The following is a 14588-nucleotide window of genomic DNA, read 5'->3' on the forward strand; positions in this document are numbered from 1 at the left end:
AGCGGGCACGGAGCTGATCCAAGCCTGCTCCACCCCACGTTCCCGGCGGCGACTCCACGCACGAGCCTGGGACACAGAAAGGGGTTAACGGGGGAATAAACCTCCTCATGCTGCCTGTGCCGCTGGAAAAACGGGAATTTCCCCATGGAATTCTGCGGTGGCAGCTCCACGTCCCACCTTCAGCCTCAGCAGGACTGCTGGCAGCGGCCTCCCTGACCGGGGCCGGGAGCCCAGTGCCAGCCTGCAGCCCTGCCCTGCCCCTCTCCCGTTCCCAGCCCAGAGCCGGGCTGGCAGCACGGGCAGCGGGCGGCTTTGGGCACGGAAGGGCCCGGATCCAGGAGGGAAGAGGAGGTTTGAGCCGAGCATGAAGTCATGGCTGAGCAGCACCGCCCCACGTGCTCCCAGACAAAGAGCAGCGCAGAGGGCTGCTCCCAAACCTCTTCCAGGGGCAGAGCATCCTTCTGGAGAGGGCAGAAAACATCCCGGGGCACGGCGGCGGCGCCGAAATTCCCGGCTCTCCGCGGGCTGAGGCGCAGCTGCTGCCCGAGCCGGGCAGTGCCAGGGCGCTCCGCAGCCGCTGCCAGCTCGGTGTGCCCGGTGCCATCCCCATGCCACGGTGAGGCGGCTCCTCAGACAAAGGATGCGGAGCTGCTTTCATCGCCCCCGAGTACCCATCTCCCAGCTTGGAGCTGGCTCATTCCCAGTGGTTCGGAACTGAAAATTCCTTCCCCCCGTCCCGATTTAAGCCCCCTCATTTAAGCTTTTGTGTCTCGATTGTTTTCCACGTGAACCTGCACAATTCGTGGGCTGCTACGATAACGTCGGATCCGCTGATCCAAAACCCATGGACGAGCCTCGGGTTGGGACCGCTGGAAATAATTCCAGCTCGAAACCGCAGTGACGTTTTCATTGGGAACCGACGACTCCCAGGGCCTGGAAGCCCATGTGCTGCTCCCATCACCCCAGGAGGGTTGGGAAGAAGGAGCGGGGAGATGGGGGGAACAAATCCCCCAGGAAAAGCGGGATGAGGGCAGGCACCGGGTGCCCCGAGCAGCCCCGCGTTCCCGCCCGCGCTCCGGAAGCTCCTTTGCCATCGGCTCAGGCTCGGCTTAATTTCAGTTGTGAAAAAATATTTATCCCGATACAAAAATAAACCCCCTGCAAATTACAAGTTGTCAGGGATCAGATCCACTCCTATTTGTGTGGGGGAGGAATCGGGAACAGCGGAGACATGAATCATTCCCAGTAATTTGAGTGTTTCCATGACATCAATGGGCACTCGGCCAGCACTCTGTCGAAGTCTGTGAGGTACCAAAGCGGCTCCGCAGCCAGCGGGAGATTGACTTTTTTTTTTAGGATTATGCTCCTTGGAAAAGATTGCATCTCCAGCATCCACTTTTCCCACCGAGCCCGTGGCTCCGTGGCTCCCGAGCGAGTTTCGCCTCGGCCGCTTCGTGTGCCCCGGAGTCCCTTTGGGGACAAAGCCCCGAATTTGGGGAGAACTCAAGGAAGCGTTCGACCCCAGTCCCGGGGAGAGTGTCGCTGATAAAATCATGACCCTCGTTCCCAGCCGGCCAGGAGGGGGGAACCCTTTCTCCCCAAATGATCTTTCCCTAAATTTGGGATGAGCGGTGGCCAGCCTCCCGTTCCCTGGCACGTGCCGAGCGTCGGATCCGCAGGATCTCTGTGCTGCCAAAGAAAAGCTTCTCCCCCATTGCCCTGGATTCGGCGGCTTAACAATGCCATGCCTGGCATTTTCCAGGGCTAGGGAAAGCTCAAGATTCTCCCTCCTTGAGATTTTGATTTGGAAGGGTTCAAAAAAAAAAAAAAAAAAAACAAAACAAACCCAAGGAGAGAGCGAGCACGGCTCCGGCGCCGTCGCTTCCCGCCGCATCCACTGCGGAATTTTCGAGCCAAGCCTCCGGTCGGAGAATGCGGCAGCCGCTGCGGATATTTTTTGGCACAAAGACAACGGTGCCAGTGCCAAGCCCCATGGCTACAACTCCTCAAAAGAGGCAGGAGGAGAGTGTTGGGCGCTCTTCCCGCGTGGCCGTGGCTTCCAGGAGAAAAGTCCCCGCTGGAATATCGCGCTGGGGGAAGCGGGGAGACGGGAGGGGGAAATAAGGGGACCAGAGGATGAGCTGGAGGGCTGGGGAAAGGTTCTGCTCCCTCCCGGCCCCGGGCAGGTTTCGGGGACAAAGCCGGAGGTGCCCGGCACCGGGGCTCTGCGTAGGGCAGGGAAAGCTCGGCGAGAGCACGCGGGGAAATGTCGGGATGCTCAAGGAGCGGCCACAATGCCAGTCACGGCAGAGACAAAGGAACTCTTGTTTTCCTGGCAAACGTGGGATTCCAGCTCCCTGCTCCCTGCACACCTCCAGGAAAAAATGCCCCTCTCTCCCAAAACATCCCCTCTGTGTTCTGTTGAAGGGGCAGAAATCCTCCCGGAAAGAAGCCATGGAGGAGTTGGGAAAATTAATTAGGAAATCGCGGCGACTTCCGAAGGATAAATGCGACTCGTGCCATCCTCCCCTGCCCTGGAGAAAGGGCACCCTGGTGCTTTTGGGGAGCAGAGGAGAGGAAGTGAAATTATTTCTGCAAATTCTTTGAACTCAGTATTTCCTTGCAGTTCATATTGAAACATTTTTCTGAAGGGATTCATCCGACCGGAATATTTGAATTCCTGATATTTGGGTTTGCTTAGACTGAGGAAAACTTGGCTGGGGAGAGCAGAAATTCTTGGGAATTGGAATTTTAATAGCTCCACATTTCCAGCTGTAATTTTGCTTCCATCTATTATTTTATTCCTGGATTTTTATTTTTTTTTAGGAATTAAGGAGCCCGATGCACTCCCCTTTAAGGACAAATGAAATGGCAAAATAAATGACAAAAAAAAGATAAATTTCATGCCAAATTAAAGGAGAATTCCCAAATCACACCAGGAATGGGGAACACGAAGCCGGAGCATATTTGGGATCAGCTTCTGAGCGAGGGAACGGGCTGAAATTCCCAAATCCCAATTAATGAGCACGCAGGAATTTCTGCTGCTGGGGGATGCACCAGCCACCTGAACTCGGCCCCAGTCCTGAATTTCGGCATCCCAAATTCTCTTCCACTTGGGCTGCAGGAGAAAGGGAGGATGGAAGGGAGTGAACGGCCCCGAACGCGGATCGATTATCCTTTAAAAAATGGGCCTTTTTTCCCCTTAGAGATCCCAAATTGCCTCGTTTCAGCTGAGAAATCCAGCTACAATTTGTGGGGAATTCTCAATTATCTAAGGAAAACCTCATGGACATAAATGAGGATTTTCTCCTGTCTATGCAATGCCTGCGAGCACCTCACCGGTGCAAAAAGAAATCTATAAAAATATAAAATATTTATTTATGTCTGTCCTGTTTTCGCTGTGGACACCTTCCCGAGGTTTTCCTAGAAAAAATGGGATTAAAAATCTCCTGCCCACCTAATTATCAGAGGAGCCAGCAGAGCACTCCTGAATTTTTGCAGAACTTTGGAATAATCTGTTCTTTAGAGGAGGAATTTTTAAAAAGGAGGGGAAATTTACAACAAGAGGGAACAAAAAACGGGGGCTGAAGGGGAATTTTCCTGGTTGCAGGAGCAGATCCCTGGCACCAGGAACAGCTGGCGGGAGCTCATCCCTTTGTGCTGCGCTCGCCGTTGCCGGCGCTCCGGCTGCTCCGGGCGCTCCCGCGGGCACGGAGCTGGCACGGGCACAAGGAGCCGCGGGCATTGTCCCCGCGGAGCCCAGGTGCGCCTGCCGCGCCAGCTCCGCCTGAGCCGGGCTCAGGCAAGCCGGGCTCAAGCCCTGCCGCTCTGGAGGCACCCCGACATCCCAGTTTCTCTCCGTGAGCTTGGGAACATTTGCCAGCACAAAGGAGCTCGTCCCTGGAAATGGAAGGCTGTTTTGTGCTCCGTGGCAAGGCCAGACAACAAAAGCAGGAGAAATCGGGGGTTTTAGGTCGGGGAAAATATCAATCCCAATAATTGGAAGGGAAAGCGAGGCCAACAGGAAATGTTTTAGCCAGGAGTGAGGCAGGCAACGGGGACGGGAACAGAAGGATCGGGAGGGACCGGCTCCCAGCAAATCCAGGAACCATCGGAAACAAAGCTCCGGAGCTCGACCGGCGGAGCCGGGGAAATTTGGGGTGCAAATTCCTGGGGCTTCCAGGGGCTGAAATTCCCAAACGTCCCCAAAAGTCCCTGCTGGTACCCGCGGCAGCCCGCGGCAAGGGGACCCCAGGCGGGGCTGGCCCCACATCCCCGTCGGGTCGGGGGATCCATGGGTGACCCCATCCCGAGCCCGTGCGGGCACATTCCCCGCTCGGCTCCGGGGAAAGGCCCCGGGGATGTCTGACACCCCAAGCGGAGGATCCAAAGGGAAGGATGAAGGGAAGCTGCCCCGTGTGTCACCGCTCCGTAGGCAGCAGCACAATCCCTAACGTCGCAGGGATTAATAAGCTGGATATCGAATCCACGCGCTAATTGCGAGCGGAATAATAAACTTCCCTAATTAAATTAGGGATTTATTGAAACAAAACGCCCGTTTCTTCCCAGGCTGGCGGGAGAATATGGATATTTAACGAGGAGAGGAAGCTGAAAATTCCTTGGAGCCGTGGGATGCTCCCGGGGCCCGAGGCCACACGGAGACGCCGCGATGGGGAGAACAATTCTGGGAGACAATCCCTGGTTTGGGATTTTTCCATCAGCACCTTTTCCTCTGGGATGTTGTGGAATTTCAGGCTCGGGGAGATAATGAGTGAACAAGCTGAACACCTGGAAATATTGGGAGAGCAGCAAAGACTCCAAGGAAAAACGTCGCTCGTGTGTCACCCGTGCTGTCCTTGGAATGTAACAGGGAAAAGGGGCTGGGGAGGGGAAAGGGGCATTGGGAAGCGGAATCCAAGGAAAACCCGAGGCGTTAGTGACAAAACAAAACACGGGAACGGGATTCCCACGAATATCTGAGCTAGGGAGACGCGGCAATCGCGCTCCAGCCCGAAGGAACAGTGAGGGATCGACCGCAGGGATACGGGTTTATCGGAGGGGGATTGGGACGGGATCACCCCACAGCGGTCCCTCCTCGTTCGTGCAGATTTTACCCCGCCAATTCACCGGGATCGCTCCGAAGAGAGGGAGAGGAGGATCCAAAGGCAGGAGGAAGCTCCAGACAGTGCCCAAACCCCATGCTGGACACGCACAAAGAGATTCGGGATCAACGGAGACCCGGAATGCTCTTTCCTGAAGGGACGCCCACGGGGCACTCGGAGGAATTAGGGATGGGAAAAAGGAGCAGAGAGCTCAGGGACCCTTTCTCATGGAAGGTTCCGAGCCCAAGGCAGGAGGGTGGAATGAGGGGTCCTTAGGGTCCCTTCCCACCCGACCATCCCCAGATTCCAGGATTCTGGGGCACCTGGAATGGCCACCGCTCCTTGGAATGCCCAGCACCATCCATATGCTGAATATCTGTTATATCCCTGGTGTTAATTAATGGCCACCGCTCCTTGGAATGCACAGCATCATTCCTATAATATCCCTAAATATATATATAATATCCCTATTATTAATTAATGGCCACCAATCCTTGGAATGCACAGCACCATCCATATCCTGAATATCTATAATATCTCTATTATTTATTAATGCCATCAGTTCCTTGGAATGCGCAGGATAACCCATATTATATCCCTCAATATATTGATGTATAATATCTACATTATTAATTAATGGCCACCACACCTTGGAATGCACAGGATAACCCATATTATATCCCTCAATATACTGATGTATAATATCTACATTATTAATTAATGCCATCAATTCCTTGGAATGCACAGGATAACCCATATTATATCCCTCAATATACTGATGTATAATATCTACATTATTAATTAATGCCATCAATTCCTTGGAATGCACAGGATAACCCATATTATATCCCTCAATATATCGATGTATAATATCTACATTATTAATTAATGCCATCAATTCCTTGGAATGCGCAGGATAACCCATATTATATCCCTCAATATATTGATGTATAATATCTACATTATTAATTAATGCCATCAGTTCCTTGGAATGCACAGGATAACCCATATTATATCCCTCAATATATTTATATATAATATCTACATTATTAATTAATGGCCACCACGCCTTGGAATGCGCAGGATAACCCATATTATATCCCTCAATATATCGATGTATAATATCTACATTATTAATTAATGGCCACCACGCCTTGGAATGCGCAGGATAACCCATATTATATCCCTCAATATATTGATGTATAATATCTACATTATTAATTAATGCCACCAATTCCTTGGAATGCACAGGATAACCCATATTATATCCCTCAATATACTGATGTATAATATCTACATTATTAATTAATGCCATCAGTTCCTTGGAATGCACAGGATAACCCATATTATATCCCTCAATATATCGATGTATAATATCTACATTATTAATTAATGCCATCAATTCCTTGGAATGCGCAGGATAACCCATATTATATCCCTCAATATATTGATGTATAATATCTACATTATTAATTAATGCCACCAATTCCTTGGAATGCGCAGGATAACCCATATTATATCCCTCAATATATTGATGTATAATATCTACATTATTAATTAATGCCATCAGTTCCTTGGAATGCACAGGATAACCCATATTATATCCCTCAATATATTTATATATAATATCTACATTATTAATTAATGGCCACCACGCCTTGGAATGCACAGGATAACCCATATTATATCCCTCAATATATCGATGTATAATATCTACATTATTAATTAATGCCATCAATTCCTTGGAATGCGCAGGATAACCCATATTATATCCCTCAATATATCGATGTATAATATCTACATTATTAATTAATGCCATCAATTCCTTGGAATGCGCAGGATAACCCATATTATATCCCTCAATATATTGATGTATAATATCTACATTATTAATTAATGGCCACCACACCTTGGAATGCACAGGATAACCCATATTATATCCCTCAATATATTGATGTATAATATCTACATTATTAATTAATGCCACCAATTCCTTGGAATGCGCAGGATAACCCATATTATATCCCTCAATATATTGATGTATAATATCTACATTATTAATTAATGCCATCAGTTCCTTGGAATGCACAGGATAACCCATATTATATCCCTCAATATATTTATATATAATATCTACATTATTAATTAATGGCCACCACGCCTTGGAATGCGCAGGATAACCCATATTATATCCCTCAATATATCGATGTATAATATCTACATTATTAATTAATGCCATCAATTCCTTGGAATGCGCAGGATAACCCATATTATATCCCTCAATATATCGATGTATAATATCTACATTATTAATTAATGCCATCAATTCCTTGGAATGCGCAGGATAACCCATATTATATCCCTCAATATATCGATGTATAATATCTACATTATTAATTAATGCCATCAATTCCTTGGAATGCGCAGGATAACCCATATTATATCCCTCAATATATTGATGTATAATATCTACATTATTAATTAATGGCCACCACGCCTTGGAATGCACGGCGCCATCCCTGAGGTATTCCTATAAAACCACAGCCCCTCCTTCCGTGGAGATTCGGGGCTCCGCTCCTAATTCCTACCCAAGTTCTGTCCATCCCACGTATTCCCCTTCCCGACATGGCTTGTGCTTCTCACTTTGTTAAAAACCCCGCTGGGATTTCTGGATCTTCTAAGGGGACACAACAAACCCCGAGGTTCCCAGAGGACGGGCAACCAGCAGCTGCCCCAAAAGAGGGAATTCCCTCTTACCCCATCAGCAATTCCCTAACACGGGGAGAACCGACACGTCCCAGATCGTCGGGGGTTTTCTGGGCTCAGGATCCACACAAACTCCCAGCGGCGGCACACGCGGTCTCCAGTGGAACCAGGAGAGGGACGGGGGACACGGCATGGAGGGACAGCACCCAGGCGTGGGATGGATGGGATACCGGGAATTAGGAATTCCCAGAGAAGCTGTGGCTGCCCCAGATCCCTGGGAGTGTCCAGCGCCAGGCTGGAATAAGCTGGGACAGTGGGAGGTGTCCTGGCCATGGCACGGGGTGGCACTGGGTGATCCTTCCAGCCCAAAGCATTCCACGATCTCCTGAGGGGCAGACACATCCAGTGCCGCTCCCAACAACCCCACAGCGACGGGAGCTCCTCATGCTGCCCCATCCATGGAAACTTCTCCCTGCACAGTGCCAGCTCCAGAACATCCAGACTTTTGGAAGTTCTGCTGTCCCTGAGTTCCCAAAATGCTCCATGCCCAAAGCATTCCATGGTTCCCTGAAGCCCCAAGGAACTGGAGTGTCTCTCCCAACAACCCCACACCGATGGGAGTTCCTCATCCATGGAAACTTCTCCCTCACATCCCATTCCTACTGCACAGCTCCAGAACATCCCCAATTTTGAAGCTCTGTACCCCTGAGTTCCCAAAATGCTGACTGCCCAAAGATCCCGATTTTGAAGCTCTGTACCCCTGAGTTCCCAAAATGCTGACTGCCCAAAGATCCCGATTTTGAAGCTCCCTATCCCTGAGTTCCCAAAATGCTGACTGCCCAAAGATCCCGATTTTGAAGCTCTGTACCCCTGAGTTCCCGCTCCCCATCCCTCAGCCGGAGCGGGAAGGCCGAGCCGCTCTTCTTCCCTGGCACAATCTGTTGGGAGCGGGCCGATTTAAACGGATCTGACGTGCAGCCTGCCGGGGTCAGTGCCAGGGATAATGCCCGGGAAAATTCCGTGCCATATAGGTCACTCTCTCCGGGGGAAGCGCCTGTGCCTCCTCTCGCCGTCTCCGCCGCGATCCCTCATGCCGCAGCCCGCGGCTCGGAGCGCGACGCGAGCGCGGAGCCGAGCGCTCGGAGCACAAATCTGCTTCCAGGCCGATCCATTATATCTGACAAGTTAAATGTTCCATGGGAGACCATATGGCACCGGAGCAGGGCCGGCGCTGCGGCGGCAACTCGGCAAATGCATCACAATTAAGGGCTCTGACTGCACGCCGCACTTCCAGCCGCAGCCCTGCCGCGCCTTCCGCGGCCTCGTCCTGCTCCGCCAGGTGGGCGGCTGGCTCCTGGATGGCTGGCCCCAAAACTGGGGGTCCCGTGGCCAGAAATCCGCCGAAGATGGGGCATCCCTGGTGCTAACGAGCAGAAAAACAAGGAAACGAGGCTAACGGGATCCTGGAGCGACCTGGGATGGTGGAACGTGTGTCCCTTGGCGTGGCGTGGGATCGGAACGGGATGTTCCTCAGGAGACCTTCCGACCCAAACCATTCCGTGGCTCCACTCTTAGAGAGCACAGAGAAAGGCAAGGCGATGGAAAATACGGGAACGGCTCCAAATCCCCATTCCCAAATCCCCATTCCCAAAGCCACCAAGAACGCCCCATTCCCAAATCTGCATTCCCAAAGCCACCAGGAACACACCATTCCCAAAGCCACTAGGAATGTCACCAAATGCCCATTCCCAAAGCCACCAGGAATGTCACCAAATGCCCATTCCCAAAGCCACCAGGAACGTCACCCCATTCCCAAATCCCAAATTCCCAAATTCTGTAGGTTTCACCAGACAATTCCCACACGGAAACAGAGCGGCGCTGCCGATCCCAAAGATCTCCCAAACAATTCCCACATGGAATGAGAGCGGCGCTGCCGATCCCAAAGATCTCCCAAACAATTCCCACATGGAATGAGAGCGGCGCTGCCGATTCCAAAGATCTCCCAAACAATTCCCACATGGAATGAGAGCGGCGCTGCCGATCCCAAAGATCTCCCAAACAATTCCCACACGGAATGAGAGCGGCGCTGCCGATCCCAAAGATCTCCCAAACAATTCCCACATGGAATGAGAGCGGCGCTGCCGATCCCAAAGATCTCCCAAACAATTCCCACATGGAATGAGAACGGCGCTGCCGATTCCAAAGATCTCCCAAACAATTCCCACACGGAAACAGAGCAGCGCTGCCGATCCCAAAGATCTCCCAAACAATTCCCACACGGAAACAGAGCGGCGCTGCCGATCCCAAAGACCTCCCAAACAATTCCTACATGGAAATAGGATTTTTTCCTCGTGGTCATCCGTGGTTCTCCCACGGGAAAACCTCATGGAAAACCTTCCTTGGGATGGTGCAAATGGAAGTCTATTTTCTTTTTTACCCCTCCCTACTCCCAGTTTTGGGGTTTTTTAGAATAAAACCCTCCCGACGTTTCAGTTGACGCTGTTTCCACACTTTTTGCATCCCAGATTTTCAGGCTGAGCCCAAACCCAGGGATTTCGGGGGAAAAGCCCCAGTCCCAGTTGTTGTGTGGAGAAGGGAATCGCAAAGCTCCCAGAAGCGCCGGGATGAGCGGATCCATTCCGATTGCTTACAGGTGCCATTCCACCATCTGCCTGGGCATCCTGCCCACCCCAAAGGAAATGATCCCAAAAACCAAACCCCATCAACGCTTTTCCACCAAAACAGAAATTCCCTTTGGAAGTGCGAGCTACTGAACGCCCCAGCTCCTTGGGAAGAACCGTTCTGCTGGGCAGGGAAAAGAGGGAAAGACTGTGGAATTGTGGAGTCGCCCCGGATCAGCCCCATCCCTCCCCATTCCTGGGGCTCCTCGCATTCAGAACTCAGGAGTCAAGGCTGGGAGAGAGCTCAGCTCGGGATCAAAGGGAATGGAAACAGGAGGAAAAGTTTTCCCCAAATTCCTGCGGCCCTACGGAAATCAGGCTTGTTTTTCTTGCCTGCTTTTTTTTTTTTTTTTTTTTTTTTGGGAGGGGGCCAGGGCTGGAAGGAGTTAACGGCTCCCTCCCCTTCATTTGCATCTGGTGCTTTTAGTGTGTGTGTGTGTTTTTTTCTTCCCTGAAAAAGTTGGCAGAGCCGCCGATTTTCCATAATGCAAGCATTTGGGAATTGTGAGCGGAATGAAACCGATCCAATCTCCTGACTGCGACATGAATTTTCATTAATTACAACCTTGTCAGCAAAAGCATTATCAAAGCTGAATATGAAAATGCTAATGAGTTCTCATTTGCATATTTTTCTTTGTTGGAATGTCATTAATTATTACATTTTATGATGATGAATGCAGCTGTCGAAGCTCTCCGATGCATAATTAGCCATCAGAATGCCAGGAGCCGATCAGCAGTTTTGGGGGAAAAGGAAAAAAAACAGGGAAAAGGGAAATAATCCCCCAAATTTCCCGACGGCTGGCGCCCAATCCCCCTCAACTTTCCGCGGCCGACGCTCCTCCCGTTCCCAGTTCCCAGCCCGCTCCGGGAGCGGGAGCACGGGGATGCATTTCTCCCGGGTTCATCTCCAATTATTTGGGATTTTTTTTTTTTTTTTTTTTTGCCGCTTCCACAATCGGAGCAGCTCTTAATAAAAAAAAAAATCGTTATTCCAGCTTAATTAATGCCACGCTTAATTATAACACCATGATGTCAGCGGTTTTAATTAAGTATTGGCTCGGGTACAAGAAAACTCCTCGCCGCAGTAAGAGTCGCTCCCCGCGGGTTCCGCGGGCGGCGGCGGCACCGGCACCGAACCCGGGCGGGCCCGCGGCTCCGGAGCGGCCGCCGCCCGCTGCCCTCGGCCCGCGCCGCTCTCCGCGGGCTCCGGGCGCGGCCGCGGCCGCGAGCGGGCGGACCCGTGCCGCGGCAGCCGCTGGGAAGGAAGGCAGGCAGGCAGGAAGGAAGGAAGGGCTGCGGCTGGAACAAACAGGAGGAGCGGGAGCAGATGGGCCCATTCCACATGACCAAGCCAATCAATCACAGCTGAAGGGCCCAGGTGCGGCGCAGCCGCGCAGCAACGCCCCATTTCACAGTCTGTCACACACAGCCCTCGGCCGCCAGCGCTGACCCCGCTGCCAGCCCGGCCCGGCCCGGCCCGGCCCGTCCCGCCGGACCCCGCTGCACGCAGCTGCCTTCCCTTCCCTGTCCGTGATCCCACAGACCCTGTCCTCCCTGGGGAGCACGTCCCTTCCCTGTCCGTGATCCCACAGACCCTGTCCGTGAGCCCACAGACCCTGTCCACCCTGGGGAGCACGTCCCTTCCCTGTCCGTGATCCCACAAACCCTGTCCGTGAGCCCACAAACCCTGTCCGTGATCCCACAAACCCTGTCCACCCTGGGGAGCACGTCCCTTCCCTGTCCGTGATCCCACAGACCCTGTCCGTGAGCTCACAGACCCTGTCCACCCTAGGGAGCACGTCCCTTCCCTGTCCGTGATCCCACAAACCCTGTCCACCCTGGGGAGCACGTCCCTTCCCTGTCCGTGATCCCACAGACCCTGTCCACCCTGGGGAGCACGTCCCTTCCCTGTCCGTGATCCCACAGACCCTGTCCGTGAGCCCACAGACCCTGTCCGTGAGCCCACAGACCCTGTCCACCCTGGGGAGCACGTCCCTTCCCTGTCCGTGAGCCCACAGACCCTGTCCACCCTGGGGAGCACGTCCCTTCCCTGTCCGTGAGCCCACAGACCCTGTCCGTGAGCCCACAGACCCTGTCCACCCTGGGGAGCACGTCCCTTCCCTGTCCGTGAGCCCACAAACCCTGTCCGTGAGCCCACAGACCCTGTCCACCCTGGGGAGCACGTCCCTTCCCTGTCCGTGAGCCCACAAACCCTGTCCGTGAGCCCACAAACCCTGTCCGTGAGCTCACAGACCCTGTCCACCCTGGGGAGCACGTCCCTTCCCTGTCCGTGAGCCCACAAACCCTGTCCACCCTTCCCTTCCCTTCCCTTCCCTTCCCTTCCCTTCCCTTCCCTTCCCTTCCCTTCCCTTCCCTTCCCTTCCCTCCCCAGGGCACAGGCACCTTTTCCCTGTGCCAGGCTCCTGCCAGCCTGGCCCTGGGCAGTGCCAGGGGTGTCCCGTGGAATCCCACACAGAGCTTTGGGGTGGCTTTTAGGGATTTCATCTCACTCCAAGCCCTGCCGCGGCAGGGCCGCTTTTCCGTATCCCAGGTTATTCCGACCCAGCCCCAGCTGCTCTGTGCCGCCGGTGCCAGGGCCTGCCCACCCTGCCAGGCAGCAATTCCATCCCCAAGTCCCCTCTGGCAGTGGCAGCCGTTGCCTGTGTGCTGTCCCCAGTCCCTCTGCAGCTCTGCCAGGATATTCCCCAGCACTGCAGAGGGCAGGAGGTCAGGAGGGAGCCCCAGGAGCAGGGACGAGGAGTTTGGATATGATGGATAAACGAGGAATGATGGATAAACCTGCCCGTTCTCACCTGGAGGAACGGCAATGGACCCAGCACGGGCTGAGTGTCACCTGCCACCCGCCCCACTGCCCCCCCTAAAAACCCCGGGAAGAGCCGCAGGAACGCCAGCCACATCATCCAGGTGCCATCCTCCAGGAGAGGGGAGAGCCAGGAGAAAGGCTTTTGGGACTTCAGGAATCCAGAGACGAGGGATCAGATCCCCTACGGAGCCTCGGGAACGCCCCCACATCCCAGAATATTCCGGGGGTACCTGCTCCCCGTGCAGCTGCTGCAGAGAGCAGAACTGAAGCTTCCCAAGTTGAAAGAAGTCCCCGTTTCCCCCCCGAATTTGCCGGTCCTTTGGAAGCTGCCTGAACTGCAACAGCTGCTGCATTAATAATATAAAGAAAAAATGGAATTTCTGAGAGGATGCAAGGAAGACATACAGGCGCTGAGATGAGAATTCCAGCTCTTCCAGGCAGGCTCATTATGAACCACCTGGTTTTCCCGGGAATGGCTGGGAGTTGGTTTTGTCCCCCTCACCTGGCCAGAGGTGTTGCCCCGGATTGATTTTCCACACGTTTGCGTGGATAAACTCCCCCCTTTTTTTTGCCTCCAAAGGAATGGCGGCACAAAAAGCAGATGTGAGCGCCGGGTCCTTTCAAAGGAAATTTCCCAAAGCCCGGCCGATTCCAGCTCCAGATCAAAGGCACTGAAACATCCATCTCCTCCCCCTTCCCGGGCAATTACCGGGATTTCAAGTCCTTTGTACGAGGTTGGAAATGGGATAAATAAGGCTGCTGGGTGCTGTGCTCACCTTCCCAGGGGTGGGAATGATCTCCCTGCCAAAGCTGCCGAGGAGCAGCCGAGGGGTTTGGCCAGGGCTGGAGGAGCCGGGCAGGGAGAAGCCCGGTGAATGCCACGGCCAGAGGAGGGCCGGGGAGGCCACAGGCGGTCCTCAAGTTGGGAAAACTCCACGGGCCTCCAAAAGGAGAAGCTCAAAACCACGTGGGAGAGATCCAAAGGAGCCAGGCTGGGAGTCCAACCCTGGGACAGTGGGAGGTGTCCCTGCCCGTGGCACGGGTGGCACTGGGACGATCCTTAAGGTCCTTCCCAGGCAGAGCGTTCCACGGTGCCGTGGCTCGTCTCTCAGGAGGAAGGAGTTCTCCAAGCCCGTATTGGTGTGTGATCCCACAGGAGCCACGCTCAAAGCTCCCCGAGTTAACGAGCAGTGAATCACCAGAGCAGCCGGGAGCCCAGTTTTGGAGCTGCCATTTCCAGCTCCACCCATCCCACACATCCGTGAGGAGCACCAA

General features: G+C 53.2%; 1 protein-coding gene across 1 annotated transcript in view; it reads right to left on the reverse strand.

Annotated features, from left to right (window-relative positions):
* LOC137467513 (transcription factor 4-like) overlaps positions 1-14588 on the reverse strand; it is a 77367-nt gene that overhangs the window by 14951 nt on the left and 47828 nt on the right. The gene's annotated exons all lie outside the window — the stretch shown is intronic.

Source organism: Anomalospiza imberbis, unplaced genomic scaffold, assembly GCF_031753505.1.
Source record: "Anomalospiza imberbis isolate Cuckoo-Finch-1a 21T00152 unplaced genomic scaffold, ASM3175350v1 scaffold_66, whole genome shotgun sequence".
In the NCBI taxonomy this organism is placed as follows: Eukaryota; Metazoa; Chordata; class Aves; order Passeriformes; family Viduidae; genus Anomalospiza; species Anomalospiza imberbis.